Source organism: Oryctolagus cuniculus, chromosome 7 (genome assembly GCF_051225735.1).
Source record: "Oryctolagus cuniculus isolate XC-2025 breed Fujian yellow rabbit chromosome 7, ASM5122573v1, whole genome shotgun sequence".
NCBI classification, from domain to species: domain Eukaryota; kingdom Metazoa; phylum Chordata; class Mammalia; order Lagomorpha; family Leporidae; genus Oryctolagus; species Oryctolagus cuniculus.
The window spans coordinates 11,321,043-11,346,959 of NC_142873.1; the positions used below are offsets into that span (position 1 = coordinate 11,321,043).

The 25,917-nt window shown below is 49.1% G+C and overlaps 1 protein-coding gene and 1 long non-coding RNA gene across 4 annotated transcripts in view; one reads left to right on the plus strand and one right to left on the minus strand.

Annotated features, from left to right (window-relative positions):
* The window catches only part of PTPRN2 (protein tyrosine phosphatase receptor type N2), a 1,109,078-nt gene that overhangs the window by 151,313 nt on the left and 931,848 nt on the right, over nt 1-25,917 (plus strand). The window lies entirely within an intron of this gene.
* On the minus strand, nt 3,209-5,320 carry LOC149125290 (uncharacterized). Of its 2 annotated transcripts, XR_016211366.1 has the most exons (3): nt 5,063-5,320; nt 4,617-4,693; nt 3,209-3,668 (listed from the first exon to the last, which is right to left on the minus strand). It is a non-coding gene; the product is annotated as an uncharacterized LOC149125290 (long non-coding RNA). The 2 variants fall into 2 exon arrangements; XR_016211365.1 differs by having other exon boundaries at nt 4,617-5,320.

Here is a 25,917-nt window from a genome sequence, read left to right on the forward strand (position 1 = left end):
CTCCAAGGTTGCAGTCCCTCAAGTCCTGCCCTGGCCCCTCCATGCTCCTGTCCTCCCATCTGAGGGCCACCTCGTGGGTGCAGGGCCCTGCAGAGCCTGGGGTGGCAAAGCCAGCATCGGGCTCCAGCAAAGGCCTGGCAGGGCTGCCTGCGGAGCAGGTAGGGCTGCGGTCTGGCAGGAGCCCCGTTGGTGTGTAGGGAGAGCCCTGCTGTGCAGGGCGTTTGGGGCCAGGCTGAGTAGTTACACTCACAGAGGGACACCCTGGGGGCTTCTAAAGGGATGGCATGGTTGTGAGTCCACAGTGATCCTTTCTATGCCAGGCTCCTGGGCGGGGCCATTGCAAGCATTGTGGCCCACACAGGTGCAGAGGGACACCCACCTGCACCAGGCCCCTTGCTGCCCTGTCACTCTGTCCACCCACCAGCACTGCCGGCTGCTATGGCGTCCGGTGTGACCTCATTTGAGATAATTGGGAACAGGTGGGCCCGAGTCCGCTGCTGCTGTCTGTGCACCAGCCTTCTGACTGCCTCTGGTTCCTCCCGGGTGCCAGGACTGAGACTCCCCTCTGCAGGTTGGTTTGGTGACAGCAGGGCAGGAACTAACCTCCTCTCTTCCTCCTCCTTCCTTTCCCCTCTTTTCCTCCCTCTCCTCCTCCTCCTCTGTTCTTACCTGCTGTTGGCAGTGATGGCTTCCTGCTAAATTACTGGTTTTGCTAGTGAAAACGTAATGTGTGGTTAGGAAAGAACAGGGAAAACGTAAGAAGTGCTAAGGAAACGGATATGCCACCATTCTGATGTGTAGTTCATGTGTAGCTGTCTCTCTGACCTGAGGACGATTTGCAAATATTCTGCTGGCCTCTCTGGAGTTGCCTGCCCTCCTGGCTCTGCTGCAGAAAGAGGCCCGTGCCTGGCCGCTGGGGGCAGCCTCGGCCTGCATTTCTACCTTGGCAACAGCACAACACAGGCATTGACAGGATGGAGGGCTGTCTGCTGTCCGGGGTCCTGATCGGACACAAGCAGACAGCCCCTTGTGCAGGTGGTCTAGTTTCTTGGGGCGGCAGGGAAGAGGCTACTGATAAAGAGGAGCGAGCTGAGCAGACCCCAGCCTCATTAGGCTGTGGAAGGCAACATCTGTGCAGGCTGGGCGGTGGCCATGCAGCTTCGGGGCAGCTGGGCAGGGGGTTGGTGCCCTGGCCTGGGTCTCTCAGGGCTTAGTTACTGAGCTGAGTCTGGGGCGGTGTGTGATTTATTAGCTTGCTTTCCTCTTTGTGTGTGCGTGCCAAAGGATTTCATTTGGGGAGTTGATACAGCAGTTTACCATGTAGCTTGAGGCAGTTAATGGCTGGAATGTGAGCGGTTAGCTAAAGTGTAAGTCGGAACCATGCTTTGGTGCCTTTTCCTCACAGTGGAGGCTGCAGAGAGGCACTGAGTGCTCTCTGGGATCCAGGAGCAGCTGCCTGGGCCCTGATAAGGGTCCTGGATCGGTCATAGATTCGTGGTTCTGTCCTCACTTGGGAACGGTGATTCTGTTCAGTACCTGCTGTCGGCACGTCCCACCTGGTGTCCTGGATGCATTCCCTTGTGGGCACCTATGTCCCCTGCCCTTTTCTCTTCTAAAGTAGTCATGGCTACTCATTGCAAGTGGCCAGACACAGTGTGACCTGGAGCTGTCCCCTCCTGACTGAGCTCTGTCTTTGTTCTGTGCGAGGCAGTTGGAAGTGGGTTCCTGTTCCCGCAGTCTCTGCTGTGCCCACAGCCAGAGGGAGGTGATGAGCACTGCAGGGGTGGAGCTGGTGTCTCTGTGGCTCAGAGGATGGAGGAAGCTGGAGCCAGGAGCCATCTGGTGCGGCCCCAGGCTTCTCGGATGCCAGACTGGTGACCATCTTGGTCAAGGAACCAGCCGGAGGGCAGGACTGGCTCTGGTTGAGCTTCTTCCCCCCATCTCCTGCCGTCCACCCTGCAGGCTGCACAGACCCCAGGACGGGACAGGAAGTTCTTTCCCACAGAAGCCAGGAAGGCACACCCTACGTTTAATGCTAATGTCTTTGTATACATGCGTGCATGGAGAAATTTAGAGTGGGGCAGGGCGTCAGAGGGAGTTTGGGCTGGATGAACCCGAAGGCCCTTGAGCTTCTCTGACTTGTTTCCTGAGAGATCCTTGGTCTGATCCAGGCTCTGCCATGGAGCTTTGTGGTGTTCTCAGCTGCAGCCCTCAGCAGGGATCTGGGGGTCAGGGAGGGGGTCTGGTGGAAGTCACCTCCCTGGAGAGCTTCCTGGAGGAACACACAATGGACTTAATTCTTTTCTTTTTCTTTTTTTTTTAATAAAAGATTTATTTATTTATTTGAAAGTCAGAGTTACACAGAGAGAGGAGAGGCAGAGACAGAGAGAGGTCTTCCATCCGCTGGTTTACTCTCCAATTGGCCGCAACGGTTGGAGCTGCGCCAGGAGCCTCCTCCAGAGGTCTCCCATGTAGTACAGGGGTCCAAGCACTTGGACCATCCTCTGCTGCCTTCCCAGGCCACAGCAGAGAGCTGGACTGGAAGTGGAGCAGCCGGGTCTTGAACCGGCGTCCATATGGGATGCCGGCACTGTGGGCCAGGGTGTTAACCCACTGCGCCTGGACTTAATTGTTTTCTACTCTTTGGACTTAATTAGCGAGGAGCTTGCCCTTTGGGCTGATTGAGGCAGAGGTCAGTGGTTTGAGGGAGAGTCTGGCTTTCTCTTTGCTGGTAAGAATAAGTTTGTGGAAGAACAAGTTTGTGGAGCTGCATGCCAGTAGCTTGGAGTGGCACAGATGTGAAAGAGTGGGCTAGCCTGGAAGACAGGGCAGCAGGGGCTGGGAGAGGCTCTGTCCCCCATACCTGACCTTCTTCTCTTCCATTCTCCCTTGTTGCTTGCCTCTGGGGAGAGAGCCCTGAGGCTGGGGAATGCCCAGTGTGGAGACATCTGCCAGTGTGGTGTGGTGTGAGAATTCACCTGCCCTAGCCCTTGCTGAGATGGGTCAGGGTGGCAGGTGGCACCATTGCACCTGCTACGGGAGGCTCCAGTGCTGGGTGAGACAGAGTGTTCTGGCTCAGCGTGATGGATCTGCTAGGAGAGGATGCAGGGCGGGAAGTCAGATAGAAGAAAATGGGTTCTATCAACCTCAATAACATCTAGAAAAATTCTCTGAAGATCGATAGGTTTGGGAGTAGGGACTCTGTGTGCTAAAATAAGCTATGACCTATTCAAGGAGGTTAAGGCAAGGGGAAGTTTTTAAAGAAAAAATGAGGATGATTATGTAAGTCATCTTAAAACAGTAATCCTGGTTCAAAAGGATTAGCAGCAAGGGTCACACCAGCTGAGGTTGGACGGGCAGGTGCCGGGCAGAGCTCCTCCCAGAAGTATTTTCTGCATAGAGTTGCAGGGCCTTTGTGCAGATCCCTTGTGGTGGCCCTGGTCCTGAGGCATGCGTACACCAGATCACTTCCTTCCCAATCTGCCGGCTTTGTTAGGGGTTGGCATCAGCGACTCCATTTTGAATCCGTCAACCTTTGCAGTAGGAAGTGGTGAGTCTGGGGTGTGAGTTTTCAGAGCAGGTAAGCAAGGAGGCTTTCCCGGGCTCCTGAATAGCAGGTGGAGTGAGAGCTGACTTCCACGCGGGTATGGCTGGGCCACCAGGGAGAACTGGGGACGAGAAGCAGGGAAAAGGTTGGGGGCTACGAAGATCCAGCAGTGAGTTTTCTGAGATGTTCCATTGGCAAGTACTTGTTGGTTGTCTGCATTGTTAAGAATGTTCGTCTCAGGCCGGCGCTGCGGCTCACTAGGCTAATCCTCCGCCTTGCGGCGCCGGCACACCGGGTTCTAGTCCCGGTCGGGGCACCGGATTCTGTCCCGGTTGCCCCTCTTCCAGTCCAGCTCTCTGCTGTGGCCCGGGAGTGCAGTGGAGGATGGCCCAAGTGCTTGGGCCCTGCACCCCATGGGAGACCAGGAGAAGCACCTGGCTCCTGGCTTTGGATCAGTGCCGTGCGCCGGCCGCAGCGGCCATTGAGGGGTGAACCTACGGCAAAGGAAGACCTTTCTCTCTGTCTCTCTCTCTCACTGTCCACTCTGCCTGTCAAAAATAAATAAATAAATAAAAGATTAAAAAACAAGCAGGTGTTGGGTTGACCTTGTTGTCATAGCGGTTGAAGCTCTAGCTAGGTTGGGCTGGTCGGGGGATGGGGGCTCCATCGCAGCCAGGGGCTGGCTCAGGTACCAGTGTTGCTGAGCTTGCTAGGGACTGGACTAGAATTAGGGGACAGGGGAGGGAATGGCCCCTCCCCGCCAAGACCTCATCCCCTGGACTCTGAGCTTGCCCTTCCAGGTTGGTGCTGAGGTCCCAGCGCTGCCCCGAGGGGCTGGTGGCCACAGCTTCTCCCAGCACTGCTGTGAGAAGAGGCAGCAGTCCCAGCTGGGGCACTTCCGAGAGTAAGAGAAGGTGCTGTTGGAATTGTGGGAGGAGACAGGCATGACACCAGGGCAGGTGTCACACACACCCCTCTCCCCCCACCCCAGGTGACACTTGGGTGACTCCCGGCTGCCCAGCTGCTCCGATGTCAGTCACCCAGAACGAAGACCCCCACAGAGGCTCACACAGTAAAACAAGCTCCTCGTGGTCCGCTCGGTGGCCGTGGGCCGTGGGCGGGGTCTCTGCTGCAGCTCCGCGCGTCCTGTAGTAGGGAGGGGGTGGCTCGTTTCGGCTGCCGTGGCCGCTGGCGTCTGGCAGGAGGAATTCGCAGAGGCATTGCTCTTCCCAGTAGCTCCTCCTCCCTTCCTCTCACTGCTCAGTGCCTGGCGGCTGGAGGCAGCACAGGTGCACAGCGACATAATGAAATTTAACAGCTCTATAATGGGATTGGCCGGCTGGGGGGTAGGGCATGGGACATAGTTCTTAAAGACTTAGTGGGGAAAAAGATCTCATTAATTCTCCATGGATTCATTTTATTCTTTGCCAAGAAGTTAAACTCACTTATCCCTTTGAGACAAGCCGACCCCTGGGTTAGGGGAGACTCGGGCTGGAGGTGAGAAGCTGCAGAGACCTGGCAGTGTGGCTGGTGGTGAAGGCAGAGGCGGGTTCCGCAGCTTGCACAGCTCCTCCCGGGCCCAGGGAGCTGCTCCTCCCAGGGCTTGCTGTCCACCTGGTGGGAAGATGTGGTTCCTCTCCTGCTTTTTGACAGCACTGAAAAGCATTCTGGCTTAAACAGAACAAAAGATCTGTTTCAAAATGAGATCCTTAAGTTGCGGAGCAGGTGTCTCTGGTACATTATCATCCTAGGTCAGAGGCTTTGGCATTTTAGGTTTCTACAGATTTTTTTTCTTAAAGATTTATTTATTTATTTATCTATTTTTCTTTTCTTTCTTTTTTTTTTAGAGTATTCTGCCACTGTGGCTGGGATCTTTATTTTTTCTTTTTAAGATTTATTTTATTTATTTGAAAGGCAGAGTTACGGAGAGAGGTAGAGACCAGAGAGAGGTCTTCCATCCACTAGTTCACTCCTCCGATGGCTGCAACGGCCGGAGCTGCGCCGATCTGAAGCCAAGATCCAGGAGCTTCTTCTGGGTCTCCCACGTGGGTGCAGGGTCCCAAGGCCTTGGGCCATCTTCTGCTGCTTTCCCAGGCCATAGCAGAGAGCTGGATTGGAAGAGGAGCAGCTGGGACTAGAGCTGGCGCTCATATGGGATGCCAACGCTTCAGGCCAGGGCCTTAACCTGCTGTGCCACAGTGCCAGCCCCCTTAAAGATTTATTTATTTATTTGAAAGGCAGAGTTACACAGAGAGAGAGAGGTCTTCCATCTGCTGGTTTACTCCCTAATTGGCTGCAATGGCCAGAGCTGTGCCTATCTGAAGCCAGGGGCCAGGAGCTTCTTTCGGGTCTACCACCTGGGTAAAGGGGCCCAAGGACTTGGGCTATCTCCCTCTGCTCTCCTAGGCTATAGCAGAGAGCTGGATTGGAAGTGGAACAGCCTGGACTCACACCGGTGCCCATATGGGATTCCAGCACTGCAAGCGGTGGCTTTACCCGCTACACCACAGCAGCCCCTCTTTTAACTTATAAAAGAGCTAATAAAAGCCATCATTTGGGGTCAGCATTGTGGAGTAGTGGGTTAAACCGCTGCCTGCAATGCCGGCATCCCATATGGGCACCAGTTTTAGTCCCTGCTGCTCTACTTCAGATCCAGCTCCCTGCTGATGCACCTGGGAAAGCAGTAGAAGATGGCTCAAGTGCTCAGGCCCCTGCACCCACATAGGAGACGCAGAAGAAGCTTCTGGCTTCAGCGTGGCCCAGCCCTGGCCTTTGTGGCCATTTAGAGAGTGAACCGGCAGATGGAAAACCTCTCTCTGTCTCTCCCTCTCTGTCTCTGAACTGTGCCTTCCCAACATGTAAAATAAGTCTTTAAAACAACAACAAAACAACTCTAAACACAGTTGTTTGTTTCGGGTCTGTCTCTCCTCTTCATGTTTCCTGTAAGGAGGGTGGAAGTAGAGGAATCTGTTTTAATTCTCCCAAAATGAGAAATGTATATTTTATTTTCTGATAAGATAATAAATGCCCTTCCATGCTTGTGGGGAGCAACTCGGACTAGACTAAGTTACTGGAATTAAGACTTATTCTATGCATCTGCTCTCCCACAATATGGCGCTGGGAGAGAAGAAAACAGCTTCTACACAGCTGCCTCCAGTTCAGCCAATAAACTGTAGGACTTGCTCCTGATTGGAGGAGAGCAGCGTACTCGGCGTGTGGGCAGCCGAGTTAGGATTGGCGGAGGAGGACTATAAAGAAGGAGAGAGGCGGCATGCACCAGGAACATCTAAGGGGGAACATCTAAGGGGAACACCTGTGCAGCCCCCGAGAAAGCCGGCCGGCGGTGTGCCGCTCCCCTGCGGAAGTGGGGAAGGTGGCCAGGGGGAACCGCCCTTCCACGGAGGTGGAAGGGACAGTAGCCAACCCCGGAAGAACCAGCAGCAAACCCAGGGAGGGCCGAGCAGACGAAAGAACAGCGCAGGGTCTTGTGTCGTTCCTCCACGAAGAGGGGGAGCGACACATGCTCTTTTCAAATGTATGTCTTCCATTACTGTAATTAAAGCATCTACACAATTTTTTTAAAAAAGGAAACATATTGAAAGAAAGGAATGATTTGAAACAAAGGAAACACATAAGAAACAAAACCAAAATCACCCCTTGATTGTACTAAAACCCCAAATATTCACTGTGAAAAGTGTTTGGGTCAGTATCCTTTCAGATGCTTTTCTGAACTCCTGCACACATACATGAACGCAGGACAAAAATGGAATCCTCTAATTTTACAGACCTCTCTTGTTGCATACCAAAACACAGACGTTCTTAGGGCTGTTGGCTGCCATTCTCCCACTGGTGGGTACAGACAGACAGTGTCCCATAGACAGATCATGGAATGTGCCATTATTTATCAAGCCAGCCCTCTAGGGGGACAACTTAGGTCTCAGCATTTCTTCATTATTCAAATGACAACTATGAATAGCTGTTCACTTCTAAGCCACTGCATGTTTGTGTGTGGAGAGGGCTGGGTGGAAAATGTCTTGGCTTTTTTTTTTTTTTAAGATTTATTTATTGATTTGAAAGAGTTTCAAAGGGAGAGGGAGAGGGATAGAGAACGAGAGAGAGAAAGAAAGAGAGAGAAAGAGAAAGAGAGAGAGAGAGAGAGAATCTTCCGGCTGCTGGTTCACTCCCCAAATGGCCACAATGGGCTGGAGCTGGGCTGATCTGAAGCCAGGAGCCAGGAGCTTCTTCTGGGTCTCACACATGGGTGCAGGGGCCCAAGGACTTGGGCCGTCTTCTACTGCTTTCCCAGGAGCATTAGCAAGGAGCTGGATCAGAAGCGGAGCAGCCGGGACATATAGTGGCACCTGTATGGGATGCTGGTGTAGCAGGCAGCGGCTTTACCCTCTACACCACAGCACCGGCCTCGGTGCTGTGGGTTTTGATGGTCTTGGTTTTAGCCCCTGTAGTCACCATGTCTTGGCATTCCCAGCTCGTGCTGTGGGAATCCACTGCTCTCAGTGTTGTCACCGTGCTGGGTGGCCGGAGAACACATCACTGTGGTCAGCGTGGTGCTACCAGCCTGGCTGGTGGTGCTAGAATCCCAAAGGTACCAGGGCACAGTGAGCCGAGGCCTCTGATTCTGTCCCTGCAGACAGCTTCCGTCCAGCTCGTGGGGATAGAGATATGATCAAGGGGTCTCTGCCCACAAGAGGACAGTTGTGGAGCACGGGTCTCTACCTTTTTGGATGCTGGCCAGCCACGCCTTTCTGGTGCGTTTGAGGCATCATTCTTTGTCCCTACAGCTGAGTTTGCAAGAATTGTCCTCCAAGGTGAGCACACACTGGGTGAGAGGCCGGGCCTGGCAGGACCCCTGTGAGCACACAGAAACGGAACTCTTCCCTAAGTGACACAATGAAGTGCAGGTGGGGCCCAGCATGGCCTCAGAGAGCCCGAACCCAGCTCCTCTGTGGGCTTCTCCTCCGTGGGTGCAGTCAACCTGGGCACTCCCAGGACCCAGTATTCTAGAAGAGCTCGCCTCCCTGTGGGCACTGGGGGCTACATCCTTTAAACAGGCTCTTGGGTAGGTGTCGGCCTCATCTCACTGAGTCCAGTTCCTGGGTCCAGCATCCTGCCAATGCAGACCGCGGGAGGCAGTGGTGATGGCTCAAGTAGTTGGATCCTTGCCACCCTCGTGGGAGACCTGGGTTGAATTCCTGGCTCCTGGCTCTGGCCTTGACTCAGCGCTGGCGTTTGTGGGCATTTTGGGAGTGGATCAGCAGATGGGAGCTTGCTCTATCTCACAACCTGTCAATTAAAATGTTCCCAGGGGTTTCTACAGATGTCTTTCCAAGGCATAATGTACAACTAATACGGAGTGGTGTCTAAGTCCTATACTTTCCACATTTTTCAATGCTTATTTATTTATTTATTTTTAAAGATTTTATTTATTTATTTGAGAGGTAGAGTTACAGATAGTGAGAGGGAGCGACAGAGAGAAAGGTCTTCCTTCCATTGGTTCACTCCCCAGATGGCCACAAAGTCCAGAACTGTGCTGATCCGAAGCCAGGGGCCAAGTGTTTCTTCCCATCTCCCACATGAGTGCAGGGGCCCAAGCACTTGGACCATCTTCCACTACTTTCCCAGGCCATAGCAGAGCTGGATTGAAAGAGGGGCAGCTGGGACTTGAACCGATGTCCTTATAGGATGCTGGCGCCACAGGTGGAGGATTAACCTACTGCGCCACGGTGTCGGCCCCTCAATGCATATTTATTATTTTTTTAAGATTTATTTTATTTATTTGAATGATAGAGTTACAGAGAGAGGTAGAGACAAAGAAACAGGTCTTCCATCCACTGGTTCACTCCCCAGATGGCTGCAATAGCTGGAGCTGTGCCAATCCGAAGCCAGGAGCTTCCTCTGGGTCTCCCAAGTGGGTGCAGGGGCCCAAAGATTTGGGCCATCTTTTAGTGCTTTCCCAGGTCATAACAGAGAGCTGGATCAGAAGAGGAGCAGGCGGGACTAGAACCGGCGCCCATATGGGATGCTGGCGCTTCAGGCCAAGGCTTTAATCCACTGCGCCACAGCACTGGCCCCTCCTATGCATATTTAGTATAAAATCTCTGTACCAACACACACTCAAACCTGATACTGAAAATAATGCAAAATGATCGGAAATAGAGATTGGCAAACTTTTTCTGCAAAAGGACAGGTGATAAATATTTTTGGCTTTGAAGCATACACAAAGTTACTGCTACAGCTGCCACTCCTCTATCTCTCCTCCTCTTTCCCTTTAAAAATGTAAACATTATTCTTAGCTCAAACTCCCTGTAAAAAGAGTCTAAGGCTTTAGCGGGTCACAAAGTTATTCATGGCGGAAGTTCTGCTAAACCCTACCTTGACCAGAGGAGCACCCGGCTTAGCCAGGGTTTCAAAGTATGTTTCACATAGCATGTGTTTGTATTTGGCAGTTTCCAAGGGCCAGGAGTGAGTTGCAGGCGTCTCCTCTCGGCGATGACGATGTTGTATTTTGTGGTTGACCAGGTTCCCTGTGCACAGGGATGAGACACGTGGGACATCCGGCCAGCGGCTCTGGGAGCTGCTGCAGCCCCTGCGGTTCAGAGGCTGAGGTCCAGCGCGGAGGCTCTGGGGAGAAGGTGCTTGCAGCCTGCTCTCTCTTGGGGCATCTATGAGTCTTGCGGAAGAGCTTGGGACACTGGGCAGGGGTGTAGGAAGGAGGCAGAGTCCAGCAGAGCAGTTTGCAGTCTCATGGGGGCTAGAGTTTCCAGAACAGCAGGGTTCTAGATCCAAAGAGAAAATAAGTACGGAGAAGAGGTTAGCCCCTGTGGCTTCTCCCTGGAGGTGTTTGACTAATTCTTGAATCACATGGATAGTGGCTGATCAGAAAGCATGGGGAAACAGAGCAGAATTTTTGGCATTCTCATGATAATGAAGAGGTAAAATGGGAATTCAGGATCTTAAAAAATATTTACTTATTTGAAAGAGTGACAGAGAGGGAGAGACACACACACAGAGACATATCTTGTGTCTACTGGTTCACTCCCCAAATGGCCACAACAGCTCCGAAGTCAAGAGCCAGGAACTCCATCCTGGTCTCCCCAAGGGGGCAGGGACCCAAGTACTTGGGCCATCTTCTCCTGCCTTCCCAGAGACATTAGCAGGAGGCTGAATTGCAAGCAGAGTGGCTGGGATTTGAACTGGCACTGTAATGTGGGATGTGGTTGTCACAAGGGGGTGGCTTAAGCCACTGCACCACAACGCTGCTCCCTGGAATTCAGAAACTTTTAAGAGAGAGGGGACAGAACTTACGCTGCAGATCTCAACCCTGATGAGTTACACCCTGGGTGTGGGGAAGAACGAAAGGGAGACTGACCCTTACAAGAATGGCAACTCTGTCTCGTTGGTTGAGGCCTTAGGTCCATGCCAGTCTGGCTGCCTAGCAGAAAAGGAAGGGAGAAATATCACATCACCTGGATCCTCTGCAGTTTCCTACGTAATGTCCAGTCTTCAGTTGTCAAGAGACAAGTCTAAGGCACGAAAGCAGATAATAGAAGTATGCCCACAGATGGTTATCATACTTGTCACACAGGACTTTAAAAATAGCTGTGACTTACTTGTGTAAGAAAATAGATGACGAGATATAAAATGTCACCAAGGTAATGAATTCTATAAATAAAGTCATCTAGTAGAAGTACTAGAACTGAATTTAGGAATTTCATATTTGCATATCATAAAAGATAGGGTATGGAGCAAGAGAAGATTAGTGAACTGGAAGTAGGTTGGTGGGAAATATCCAGGCGAACAGAGCAGAATTTATAATAATTATAGAAAAGGGTACGTGACTCACATGAGATATATTGAAGAGGTCTACTCTATGAGGGGCCTCAAGAAGTTTGTGGAAATAGTGCATTATCAGGAAAATTTAAAAAAAATTTTTTGAGAGAAGTGAGAGAGCGGGTTCTCCATTCACTGGTTCACTCCCCAGAGGTGTGCAACAGCTAAGGCTAGCTGAAGTCAAAGCCAGGAGACAGAAACATAATTTGACTCTCCAGCGTGGGCTGCAGGGACCTAAGTACTTGAGCCATCACCTGCTGCCTCGCAGGGTGCACATTAGCAGGAAACAGAAACATTATCTTTTGATTATGTTTTTCCACTATTTCAACCCCCTCATGCATATAATTGGAGTCCCAGAATAGGAGAGAGAAAACAGTGCAGAAGTAGTAGTTGAGGGAACAATGCCTGAGATTTCTTTTTTTATCTTTTTTTAAAGATTTATTTATTTATTTGAAAGAATTGGTGGGGATCTTCCATTACTGGTTCACTCCCCAAATGGCTGCAATGGCTAAGGCTGGGCCAGGCAGAAGCCAGGAGTCAGGAGCTACATCTGGGTCTTCCAAGGGCAGGGACCCAAGCACCTCATCCACCATCTGCTGCTTTCCCAGGCCATTAGCAGGGAGCTGGATCAGTAGTGGAACAGCTGGGACTCAAACCGGCTCTGGGATTCCAGTGCTGCTGTAGGTGGTGGCTGTGCCTGCTATGCCACTACTCCGCTCCCTAGATTTAGAGACCCTGAATAGCTAAAACAACACTAAACAACAAAAATAAAGCTGGAGGCATCACCATACCAGATTTCAAGACGTATTAAAGGTATGCTACAGGGCAGTTATAATCAAAACAGCCTGGTACTGGCACAGGAGTAGACACGCAGACCAATGGAACAGAAGCCCCAGAAATTAATCTGTGCATCTACAACCAAATAATCTTTGACAAAAGAGCTAAAATCACTCCCTGGAGAAAAGCAAGTCTCAGCAAATGGTGTTGGGGAAACTGGATCTCTTAAGGCAGAAGTATGAAACAAGACCCCTACCTTACACCTTATGCAAAAATCGACTCATAATCGATCAGACCTAAAACCATCAAATTATTAGAGGAAAACACAGGATAATCATTGCAGGACAGTGATGCAGGCAAGGACTTCTTGGATAAGACTCCAGAAGCGCAGGCAATAAAGGCAAAAAAAGATGAATGTGATTACATCGAACTAAAAGAAGCTTCTGACAGCAAAGTAAGCACTCACTGAAGAGGCAACCAACAGTATGAAAGAAAATATTTGCAAATTATAGGTCGGACAAAGGATCGATGTGCAGAATATATAAGGAGCCCAAGAAAAATCAATAATAGCAAAACAAATAATCCAGTTTAGAAATGGGCTAAGGACATGAACAGGCATTTTTCCAAGGATAAAATACAGATGGTCAACTGACATGTGAAAAACGCTCAGGATCACTGGACACCAGGGAAATGCAAGTGAAAACCACCGTGAAGTTTCACCTCTACCCAGTTAGAAGGACTGTCATCCGAAACAAAGTAGCGCGCTGGCGAGGATGTGGGGAAAAGGGTATCCTAATACACTGTTGGTGGGCGTGCAAGCTAGTACAAGCACTATGGAAGACAGTATGGAGTCCTCAGACGTCTGAAGATAGATCTACCGTATCACCCACCTGCTCCTCTTCTGGGGATCTACCCAAAGGAAATGAAATCAGTATGTGAAAATGGCATTTGTACTCCCATGATTGTAGCAGTTCAACTCACAATAGCACAGATACGGAGCCAACCCGATGTCCATCAACTGATGATAAAGAGATTGTGGTATATATACATGGTACAATGCCACCCAGCTGTAAAAATAAGAATGAAATTTTATCTTTCCCAACAAAATGGATGCAGTTGGAGGCCATTATGCTTAGTGAAGTAAGCCAGTCCCCAAAGATAACGCTCATATGTTTTCCCTGATTTGTGGTGACTATTCTACAGAGTAAAAAAAAATGGAATGTATATGAACAGAATGGACGTTTTGATATTTCATCATCCCTTACAGCCATTGTCAATACTCCTGAAGAACAGTGGTTTTTCAGCTTACTTGTTGAATTCTTTATTTAGTGGTGGGTTAAGCTTGTCATTATGAAGTTATTTGAAAAGTATGACTTTATCAAAATTATAGGAAAAATAAGGAAGGTGGTGGGAGGGTGGGAGGGAGGGAGGGAGGGTAAGGTGGGAAGTATCATGCTCTTAAAACTGTATATGAAATATATGAAACATGTTCCTTTTATATAAATAAAAAATTTTTAAAAACCTGAAGACAGACACCAAACCTCGGATTTTGAAAAGAGCTATTGTGTTGCTATTTGGTAGATGAAAGGGGTTGAATATTGGGGGTTTTGTATAGTTCAGCCTCACGTAATGAATACAGAGAATCACACCTGCGCACATCACTGTGAAACTGGTCAAAACCGAAGCCGAGGAGCAGATCTGGACGGCAGCCAGCCTAAGGGCACGTGCTGCTGGGCACCAGCGGGTTCAGCAGGAGTCTTGGGAAACAGAAGCGGCTGTGGAGGCCCCTCTGAGGAGGTGGGGGAACGTTCCTGCCCCGGCTGGAAGTGCTGCTCGGAGAGATCCAGACAAACGGAACCCGAGGACTCCATCCGTGGTCGGCTCCCCCTCAAGGGAGTTTTTCTAAGAACAATAATCGCACGTGCACACAGGGAAATGCAGGAAGGCGTGGCGAGCCGGGGGTGGGTAAAGAAGCAGAAACCTGGGCGCTCAGGAGGCGAGACGTTCCTTTTCTAGGGTTCGGCATGATCTGCCATGGGGTGATGTTTGCTACGCTGGGATAACTCAGGGTCCGTTTTTAAAATAGCAATCAGAATACAGCAAGGAGATTTGCCCTCTTAACGTATTTTTAAGTATCCAATACAGTGTTGGTTACTACAGGCATGATGTGCAACAGAGCCCTAGAACTTTCTCATCTCACATAATGGACGTTTTATACCCATCGATTAGCAACTTGTCCTTCTAAACCCCTGCCCCGTGGCCAGTGGCAACCCCCATTCTCTCTGCTTCTGTGGGTTTGACTATGTCAGGCGCCTCATATAAGTGGAATCATGAATTCTTGCCCTTCTGTCCAGACTCTTTTTGATCGGATAATTTTTTTTGCTATTGAGTCCTGGGAGTTCTTTATATATTTTGGATATTAATCCTCTTATCAGATACATGGTTTACAAAGATTTTCTCCCCTTCTGTAGGTTGCCTTTTCAGTCTGTCGATTATTCCCCTTGCTGTGCAGAAACCTTGTAGTCTGATGTAGTATCACTTGACTATTTCTACTTTTGTTGTGTTCTGTCGCTGCCGAAATTGGTTGTGGTTTTGGTGCCCTATACAAAAAAAATCATTACCAAGATCAAAGTCATGAGGATTTCTTCCTATGTTTTCTTGTAGGAAGTGTATAGTTTCAGGTCTTATGTTTAAGTCTTTAATCTATTTTGAGGTGTTTTTTGGTAGTGTAAAACGAGGGTCCAGTTTCATCCTCTGCACGCAGATGTTCAATGTTTCTGATGCCGTTTGGGGTATGATGATGTGTGTTCCATGGTGCAAGCCAAGGATCCATCCATGTTATAGTAGAGGCTGACAATGAAAAGAATAGCTGACAAGCCAAGAAAGGCAATAAAAAGGAATAATAAACATAAAGATGGTAATACAGAAAAAAGAAATATAAAATGGGGACAAAAGAAAAAACAATATAAGAAGGTAGATTATACTCCAGTGTTAGTAATTGCATTGAAAATGGTGGACTAAATATTCTAATTGAAAATGAAAGATTGTCATTAAAAAACAAACCATATTATATGCTACTTATAAGGGATCATGCACAGTGTTGCAAGTTAAAGGCTGCTGGCAGAGGGTACCATGAGAATATTAACCTGGAGAGCTGGTGGATCTAGACGAACACAAAGTTGATTTTAAGGCACAGAGCATTTTTAGAGGTAAAGAGGGACATCATCATCATCATCATCAAAAAGACCGTGTGTTAGGAACTCACAGTTGTTAAACATTCGATGCACCCGGTAATACAATTTCAAAGCAAAGCAAAAATTGAGGGAAATAAAGGGAAAGAAAAATGCACTCCCATTGCTGAAACCCTTACCACAGCTCTAAGTAATAGAACAAACAGTCCAATTTAAAAAACTCAGAACAGCAAAGATGGCAAAGAACTGGACACAAGATTGCTAAGCTTGGCCCAACTTCTAGACCAACATGCTGAACCTGCAAAGTAGGACATAAGCTCCTTTCAAATTCACATGGAAAATTTATCAGAACAACTATTTTTGATATGATAGAGCAAATCTTAACATATTTCTAGGATTTGAAATCAAAGTATTTCCATGGCCAAGGAATTAAGATAAAAATCAATGAAAAAAGATAACCTAGTTGTTTGGAAACTGACTAGTACTCTTTGAAATACTCCATATGTCAAAGAAGAAATCCCAGTAGAAATTGACAATATTTTGATCTGAATGTTAATGAACACACAATATTTAACAACATGTGGGAGCCAACCAAAGCTATGGTTAGGTGGAAATTTTAGTCTCACATGTTTTTGTTACAAAAGAAGAAAAGTTGAAAATAAATAATCTTAAGTAGTCATCTCAAGAATTTAGAAAAAGGACAGGAAATTGAACTCAAATAGGAAGAGGAATAAATAGCTTTTTAAAAGCAATGGAATGTAATGGAAACAAATGTACAGGAGAAAGAATGAACAAAGCCAATCATTGATTCTTTAAAAAGATTTTAATCAAAATATCTGACAATGTTGGTCAAGAAAAAAAGAGGGAGGGACCAATCACCAATATTAGTAATAAAAACTAGATTTAGGGGCTGGCACTGTGGTGTAGCGGATAAAGCTGCCGCCTGTAGTGCTGGCATCTCATATGGGCACTGGTTTGACTCCCGGCTGCTCCACTTCTAATCCAGCTCTCTGCTATGGCCTTGGAAAGCAGTGGAAGATGGCCCAAGTCCTTGGGCCCCTGCACCCACGTGGGAGACCCAGAAGAATCTCCTAGCTCCTGGCTTCGGATCAACACAGTTCTGGCTATTAAGCCATCTGGGCAGTGAACTGGTGGATGGAAGATTCTCTCTCTCTCTCTCTCTCTCTCTCTCTCTCTCTGCCTCTGCCTCTGCCTCTCTATAACTTTGCCTTTCAAATAAATATATAAATCCTTAAAAAAACCCAGATATAGCTATAGATCCTACAGACATTAATGAGAAAATAAACATCTTTAAACAGCTTTTCCCATAAATTTCAAAATTTCAATGAATAGGCAAACTTTGGTTTGTGTTTTTAACCCTATGAGTCATTGCTTTCGTTCCAACAGCTGTGGTCTGTTGGCATAACAATTTAAACATATTCCAGGAAGCCTTCAAATACATCGTCTTAGCTGATACGCTTGGCATTCGGGAAATTTTCACCTTCACCAGGCAGAGGTGGGCTGGGCCAGAGCTTGGAACCTCTCTCTCCAGCATGTCTGAAGGTGATGTAGAGACCAGAGATTCGTAAGTGACACTTTTGAAGTCTGCTGTAAGGAGTTTGCTGCTTGACAAACTTGGGTGCTCATTTAGGGAACACTTTTGTGATTACTGGATGTCCACTGTGTGTTTTTGACCATGAAAACCCCTGTCCTCATGTCACTCCTAGTCCTCCCGTGGGTGGCTTCCTTGAGGTCTCTGCAGAGTTCATTAGTGATGGTCTCTGCTGACCCATTTTCTCTTCTGCACAGCCATCCAAGGTCCATGTGGTGACCCTGGCCCTCCCTTTCTGTCCTGGAGCCAATCAGAGCATTCCAGGGCCCCGGCTCCAGAGATAGGTTCAGGAGGGATCAGGAGAGCAGGGCCAGTCCCGTCAGAGAATTACAGGACTCTGAGAATCCTGAGGAAGACCCTTTGCCTTGCTCAGGTGGACAGAGATGCAGGGTCCTGGGGGCTGCTGGTCCCAAGAGTGGTGTCAGCATCGAGGCAGATCACGGGTCATGGTGGAACCCTTTGGGGAAGCCCCTCCTTTGATGCCCCAGTGTTTTCCCTGCATTGAAGTCAGCTTGGTTCCCATTTTCTGATTATGATGGAAAACTGAGACGGAAATGTGATTCGATCTGGCTTGTTTGCAACCACACAGCTACTAAAGACCGAGAATTCCAACTTGTTTTTCTCAAGCTAAACTTTTCCCACCTGTTGGGTTAGATGCTCTGTAGTGGTTCTAGTTGTCCAGCCTCCCTAGGGTTAGGTTCAAGTCCAAGATGAATTTTAGACACCATCTGATGCTCCAGAGGTTTATTCTGGCTGTGCTCTTGTAAGATGGGTTGTGGGCCAGATATACATAGTATCAGCTCTGTGAGATGCTTGAGTGGGTCTTACAGGCGTCATGATCTCATAGCCACAGTGTGTCTCTTGTAGTATCCTGCGCTCCTGAACTGTTTAAGTACAAAAAGCAAACGTTCTAATAGAGTGACCTTCACTCTCTGAGCCTGAGTCCATCCCAAGAGAGCCGAGCTCACGCAGAGCCACCTATGCACGACCTTTTGCATATTTTCATGGATTTGCTCATAGTCATTCTCACCCTCACAGATCCACATAAAACATAGACCTGCACTGGCACAGCCCTCTTCTGGGTGTGAGACCACAGCCCCTCCTAGCACAGGGCAGGGACTGCTCTCACCTGGCTCCATCTCTTAGTCTGTTCACTGCATTCTTCAGGCCACTCGAGTTCTGCTGGGCTCCCTCACCTGCTGGGTCCCTCCCAAAGCATTGCTGTTTGAGAAAATCGAGTGTTACACAAGCGAGTATTTTTACCACGTGTTGTCTCAACGTGGGAGCTGGTTAGGTGTGGGGATATCGCTTGTCTTCAGCCTTCGTATTTCTTCTCCTCACTCATCTTTCTTCCAAATGGTTGCTTTCGTTTGGAGATTTGGACTTGACATTTCAAACCCCATTAGCTCATAAGCCATGGTGTATTAGAGAAAGCTACGCCTTTGTCTATTTGAATTTAAATTAACATTTAAGTTTTTTTTTTAAAAAGCTGTGAATTTAGTGAAAAATCAGAAACTGTGAGTTTAACTTCATCTTCCCACACATTTGTATGCAGGTGGTCTGGGCTGGAGTCTCCTCCAGGACAGGGCCCAGCTGCTTGGGGGGCTGATTTGAGTAGGGGTTGCAGGGGCAAACGGGTGTCCATGGAGGGGTGAGACAGGGTGGGAACCAGGTGGCCCCGGAGTCTGTGAGAGTTGAGGATGAGGACGCAGTGTTAGAGCTGGTGGAGAGTGGGTGGGAGGCAGAAACTGCTGAGGGGCAGACGGTGAGTTAGGAGGCTGATGGCAGGACAGTGACGGGGGCATGGTGGTTGCTGGACATCGGGTTGGCCTGACTTCAGACAAGATCCATCCCAAGAGTTTGTGACAAGGAGAAGCCTTAACAGTGGGCTCACAGCCACATGGTCTCTCTCTCTCTGTGTGTGTGTGTGTGTGTGTGTGTGTGTGAGAGAGAGTCCAGCAGTCTATGGATCTACCAGAATGTGCTTTGGTTCTGACTTGAACATGACCCTTCTTGGAGAAACTGAGCGGCTCAGAGTATTAAGAGAAGTTTCCGATGCCATGTGTCCATGCTCTTGACTTTGACAAAGCCCCTGGACTGAGCAGGGAGCTCAGGGACCGGACTCAAGGACAGCCCCTTGCTTGTATGTCCCCGGGAAGTGTAGGTAATACATCCAAAGCACGTTGGATCAGAGACTGGATTCTGCAGTAACAGAGCAGTTTTATGAGAATACTATGGCTTAATAAATGAAATAGCCAGAACAAGGATGCAGAAGGCTTGGTGCAAATTCCGTTTGTTACCAGCTAGCCAGGTGCCCTCAGATCGATTCATTTGATCAGTTACAGTTTGTAAAGTGCAGCTCCCCAACCATGATGCCACCACAGCTGTGTCTCTTGCAGTAACACAGCCTTGGCACCAGGTGGCACCACATACAGGTGGTGGATGCGCACAGAATAGTTTTGTATTGAGGTAGCATATTTATGATGAGTTTTCTAGGAACATAAGACAGTCTTGGTGGAATGATGTTAAATGAAAAAGGAAGCTCTAAAACTATACCAATGATGTGATGTCATCCGTGTACAGAAACACACCAAAATGCTGGCCACAATTCCCTCAGATTGGTGAGGTTATGGGCAATTTTAGTTTTCCTGCTTTGCGGTTTTCTTTGTGAGGACAAAAATTATTGAAAAGGCAGCCGGAGTGGCTTGTAGGACTGGCACCGTGCTCCGCCTTGGAGCAGACAAGAACAGACCCTACTCTGGTGTACCTCATCCTGCACCTATTTTTTAAATTAATTTTTTCTCTCTTTTTAAAGAGCTTATTTATTTATTTGAAAGGCAGAATTACAGAGAGGCAGAGGCAGACAGAGAGAGAGAGAGAGAGAGAGAGTCTTCCATCTACTTATTACTCCTCAAATGGCTGCAATGGCTGGAGCTGGGCCCATCAGAAGCCAGGAGCCAGGAGCTTCTTCTGGGTCTCCCATGTGGGTCCAGGGGCCCAAGCACATGGCCCATCTTTCCACTGCCTTCCCAGGCCACAGCTGAGAGCTGGATCGGAAGTGGAGCAGCTGAGACTAGAACCGGCATCCACATGGGATGCTGGTGTCACAGGTGGAGGCTTGGCCCACCACACCACAGCTCCAGCCTCTAAATTATTTTTTTCTATTATGGGGTAAAAGAAAGTGTTCCACCTCCTCTTCTGTCTTGTAGGAGTGAATTTCATACGCAGCCCTCATTTACATACTCTCATTGGTTTTCTGGGTTCTGTCAAATCCTATTTTAATTCTTGGTCCTGGGTTAGAGAACGGCTGAGATTTGGACCCCAGGCAGAACTCAGGGCCTAGGTAGAATCAGATCAGGCATCAGGTAGAATGGGGCAGGATTTCAGCTGTTTTTCTCCTAGCAAATCGGGTAGGCCTTCTCACCATGCATTGTTTCCAGTTCTCAGCTGCAGCCAACGTCACTGTTCCTGCTTCTGCTTCTGGGTTCTCAGCTGATTGGCTACCTTATGGAGGCTCACTTCCTATACTTAAAGTCAGTTGATGATAGATGGACTCACATCTACAGCACGGCATGAACCGGAGTTTGACCAAACAGCCGGGCACCAAAGCCTGCCCAGGTTGATGCCGGAGATTAACCAGTGCAGCAACTGCCCAGCTTCTCACCGGCAGGAACTTGTCTATCTGGTCGTCAGAGGTGGGCTGGGCTGGGTGCCCTCCTCGGTGTAGGAGCGCTGTGTTCCTACGCTGCTCCAGGGACTGCCCTCTGCAGGCGTCTCAGCCCCCTTGTTAGAAGAGCAACTCCTGGCAGCGGTATTACACGTATTGATGTGTGTGCGTGCGTCTGTTCTCTGCACACGTACAGTTTGTTTCTTTTTTCTTTTTTTTGACAGGCAGAGTGGACAGTGAGAGAGAGAGACAGAGAGAAAGGTCTTCCTTTTCCATTGGTTCACCCTCCAATGGCTGCTGCTGCGGCCAGCGCACTGCGCTGATCCGAAGCCAGGAGCCAGGTACTTATCCTGGTCTCCCATATGGGTGCAGAGCCCAAGCACTTGGGCCATCCTCCACTGCACTCCCTGGCCACAGCACAGAGCTGGCCTGGAAGAGGGGCAACCGGGACAGAATCCGGCACCCCGACTGGGACTAGAACCCGGTGTGCCGGCGCCACAGGAGGAGGATTAGCCTAGTGAGCCGCGGCGCCGGCCGTAGTTTGTTTCAATGAAGCCCGAGGCGCATCAAGAAGGGAACCGGGGGAGCTGATTCTCTAATCAATCTTCATCTTCCTTGTCGTGGACATGGCCTCTGTTTGCATGAAGCCGTGCCCTCTCGGTCACTCAGAGCTAATGTGTTATAATCACAGACTTTAGGAGCGATGAGGCAGTAATAGACAGAGTTTCTGAAAATGATGCCTCACTTTGCTCCTTAACTGAATTCTATTACAGCGGAGAGGGAATCGATACGACCTCCTGTTTTATCATCACTTTTCTTCCACATGGGCAGCTGCTTAATAAAGCTGAGAGGTTCCACCCCACGGTGGACAGAATGGCTGATGCTGTTTACCTGCCACCCGGGCCTCTGTCCTGTGCCACAGAGCACACCTTGGGCACGTGTAGGCGTGCATCTGCCCTCGTGATAAACCATTTGATGCCCTGTAGGGTGGGATGGGTGCCACACTGGTGATCCAGTGGGTGCTGGGATCTGGCAGCCGTCTCCTAGATCTGGGACCTTCAGCAAGGCGGTGGGCTTCCTCCTGCCTCACCCTCCTCATCTCTGAGTGAAAATATGACAGTCACTGCCTAAGACGGAAGGTGGTCACTAAGGGTTGCGGATGTGAGGACGAAGGGAAATGATACACGCACACTGATGATCACAGGAGAGCGCAATGCGTGGCAGCTACTTCCGTGACCGTGTTCTGCACCTCTGCTTTACTGTGACTTTTTGATGTCTGTTTTTCTATTTGCTCATCTGGAAGAGGGAGACAGAGGCCCTAATCTCTATGATCTCTCCCGCCATCAGAGCATCTGAATTAAGTGCTCCAAGAAGAATGCATTGGGTGTGTTGGATGTGCGTCGATGGGGCGGGATCAGCGCAGGTGCCCGAGCCCAGTGTATGTGCCAAGGGCTTGCTGTGTTCCCCACAGTGCCTGCAGGAGCTCCAGGGTCACTGGTGCTCCCCTGGAAGCTGTGGCCAGTGTTGTTCACCCTCAGGGCAGAGGGAGAGGCCCTGAGACACACGGCCCTCACTTGAGGAGCTGCTCGTGCCGAGCAGGGGAACGTGGGTGGGTCATGGTTTCCTTCCCACTGGTTGCCTGGAGTCTTGTGCCTGTTTTGCAACAGGTGTGATTTATAGTTTCCTCTCAGCTCAAGCTGGTTTCCATTCTGACCTTAGTAAGTGTTTGCAGTAAGTTTGCATCCAGGCCTTCTTGTGGCTTTGGGCTGACTAGGGGAGGACAAAGGCTGTGCTGTCAGATTTGAGTGAGATTGGTTCCCACCCAGGAACTTGGTTTGCCTTCCACATGGGCCATGGGCCCCCTGTTTTCTGTGTTTGGAGAGCAGTAAGGAGTGGTGCTAGACCTTGGAAGTTGTTCCTTTGCCGCTAATTATCATGCACGTTACACATGCATGAGAACCCCGGGCTTGCTCCCGCTGGCTGCACTGGGGGGTATTTTGTGACCAGGTCTGAATGGGTGGTCACTCCCTGGTCACAGGCACTGTATCCAGAGCTGCTGGCTGTGGTCTCTCAGATGGTGTCGGTGGATTCCTGTAGAGTCGAGTGTTTCTTTTTCTTTTTCCTTATTCCTGTTTTCCTTTCATTTCACTTTCTTTGAGACATGCAAAAGCATGTGTGTGTGTGTATGTGTGTGTGCATGCGCACACACATGCATCTGAAATGAGAATCTGGCAGCCTTCAGAATTTTCCAGCTCACGTTCATGTCCAAATTTGTAATTCAGAAAATCAGATGGTGTTTTGAAGCTGCCATTGATGGGCTTTGTTGATACTTCTCAACGTGTCTATTCCAATTCTCTCTGAGCCCAGTTGGCCAAAGAGCCCAGAGCCTTGCTTTCCCTGTGCAGAGATGCGGGTGCTGCCTTGCACAGTTTCAGAGTCTACCTAGGATTGGCATTCTCATCTGCATTTTTGCAAAACAGTATTGATTGCCGTTTAATTCATCACAGGCCACGGCTCTGTCACCGTTTTCGGTCTCCGAGGAAGATTTAGGAAGTCTGTAAACGTTAATGAATGCAGGCAAAATTACATTTTAATGACACCTTCTCGGAGCTGGTCTTTGAGTGGTGGATTTTATTGAAGTATTTCTGTGATAGAACGCCACTGCCAGTGTGGAAACCTCACTGGCTGCTTGTGACCCAACTCCCCTTTCATCAATAGCTCGCTCTGCCATTTCAGCCTCCCATGCTTGGGGGTACTTCACAGATCTGAGAAAAGAAAGAGAAGCAACACTGCTTAGGGGTAAGGAACCTTGGCTTGTTTTTATTTTTTTATTTATACCCCAAGCCTTAGGCTATTAGTAATTCCTTATTTTCCAACAGGATTGGCCACTACTTTTAAATGTTAAAAAACTTCCGTGTTCTATTCCATTTATCTCCAACAGACCATATGGCTCTCAGAGCAGCCCAGAGCGTCCTGGGGGAGGAAACCAGCAATTCACTCCAGTCCTCAGCTCCATTTTCCCTTCATTTTCATGGAAACCGTAAGACTGTTTTCATGTTTCAGATCAAACCTGTTTCTGAGCGGAGCCATTACTTATCACTGTTCAGATTCCATCCGCGCCATCTGGTACCTTTCTTTCTTTCCATTTAGTTTTGAGGCACGCCACAGGAAAGCTGCTCCTTGACGTCTCTCACTTGGAGAAACTACAGACAGGGAATATGTCGGAAGCTTTAGATGTCGTGTTGTCAGTGGGTTTTGCATAAATAAGTCAGTGTGATTCAACTCAGTCTTGAAAAACCCAGCGTGGATTACCCCAAGTTAAAAGTCAATTTGAAAACTCCAAGAGTAAAAAAAAAAAAAAGAATCTGGAGGCTGGTGCTGTGGTGTAGCGGGTAAAGCCTCTGCGTGTGATGTTGGCATCCCAAGTGGGTGCGGGTTCAAATCCCGGCTGCTCCACTTCTGATCCAGCTCCCTGCTAATGCACCTGGGAAAGCAGCAGAGGAGGGCCAAAGTGCTTGGGCTCTGCACCCACACAAGAGACTGGAAAGAAGCTCCTGGCTCCTGGCTTAGGCCTGGCCCAGCCCAGGCTGTTGTAGCCATTTGGGGAGTGAATCACTGGATGAAATGTCTGTCTGTCTGTCTATCTCTCTCTCTGTAATGCTTTCAAATAAATAGAATACACCTTAAACATTTAAATAAAAAAGAATCTGATATTCATCTTTTTTTTTTGACAGGCAGAGTGGACAGTGAGAGAGAGAGACAGAGAGAAAGGTCTTCCTTTTGCCGTTGGTTCACCCTCCAAATGGCCGCCACGGCTGGCGCACTGCGGCTGGCGCACCGCGCTGATCCGAAGGCAGGAGCCAGGTACTTATCCTGGTCTCCCATGGGGTGCAGAGCCCAAGTACTTGGGCCATCCTCCACTGCACTCCCTGGCCACAGGAGAGAGCTGGCCTGGAAGAGGGGCAACCGGGACAGAATCCGGCGCCCCGACTGGGACAAGAACCTGGTGTGCCGGCGCTGCTGGGTGGAGGATTAGCCTATTAAGCTGCAGCGCTGGCCTATTCATCATTCTTAATGATATTATTCTAATATCCAACAGATTAAATTTCTTCCTTGTAAGTGTGATCCTAGTCCATGTTTAAAAATATTATTTTCGGGGCCAGCACTGTGGCATAGCTGGTAAGACTGCCGCCTGCAGTGCTGGCATCCCATATAGGTGCCAGTTCGATTCCTGGCTGCCCTTCTTGCTATACAGCTCTCTGCTGTGGCCTGGGAGAGCAGCGGAGAATAGCCCAAGTCCTTGGGCCCCTGCACCCGCATGGGAGACCTGGAATAAGCTCCTGGCTCCTGGCTTTGGATCAGGGCAGCTCTGGCCATTTGGCCATCTGGGGAGTGAACCAATGGATAGAAGACCTATCTCTCTCTCTCCCTCTCTCTCTCTGCCTCTGCTTCTCTGTAACTCTGCCTTTCAAATAAATAAATCTTTAAAAAATGTTATTTTCTCTGAGAAGCAGAGAGAGAGAGAGAGAGAGAGATGGAGGGAGATTGAAAGACATAGATAGACAAAGCTCCAGTCTGTTGGTTCATCCCCTAAAAGCATTCAATGACTGGGACTGGGACATACAGAAGTCAGGGGCTGAAACTCATTCTTGGTCCCCCATGTGGGTGGCAGCGAGTCGGCCACTTGAGCCAGCCCCTGCCACTTCCCAGAGTGTGCGTTGGTAGGAAGTGGGTATTGCAAATAGAGTAGGGACTTGAACCCAGGCACTGTGGCGTGAGATGCAGGTATCCCAAATGGCGTCTTAATTTCTAGGCCCACGCCTGCCCTTCCAGTCAATATCTTGTCTGAGGTCTTGAGAGTAAATGATAGTGTATAACACATGTAGTAGTGTGTTTCCTGCTGGCAGTGTAACTGGTAAGTGGGTATAATGGTCTATTTTTATTCTGAAGCTTGAAATAAAGATTTGAACCACATGGGCTTCATGAGGTGTGGGAAGCACCAGTCCAGCAATGAACTTGAACCCAAATACTTCCCTATAGCAGCAGATGACATTGGCAGAGTTGGGTGTGATGCGTTTTCTGAAAAGCAGCAGGGAATTACAGTAAGATAATGGCTAGGATTATGGGATCTCTGGCAGAGATGGGTCACTCCGAGATGGCCGTGCTGAGACGCGGCAGGTCACGTCAACAGGGACGCGGCGGAGAGTGACACATAGGGGTAACAACAGCACCCCCAGCCAGAATTGAGCACCTTTCACAAAAGATACGCGGGCTG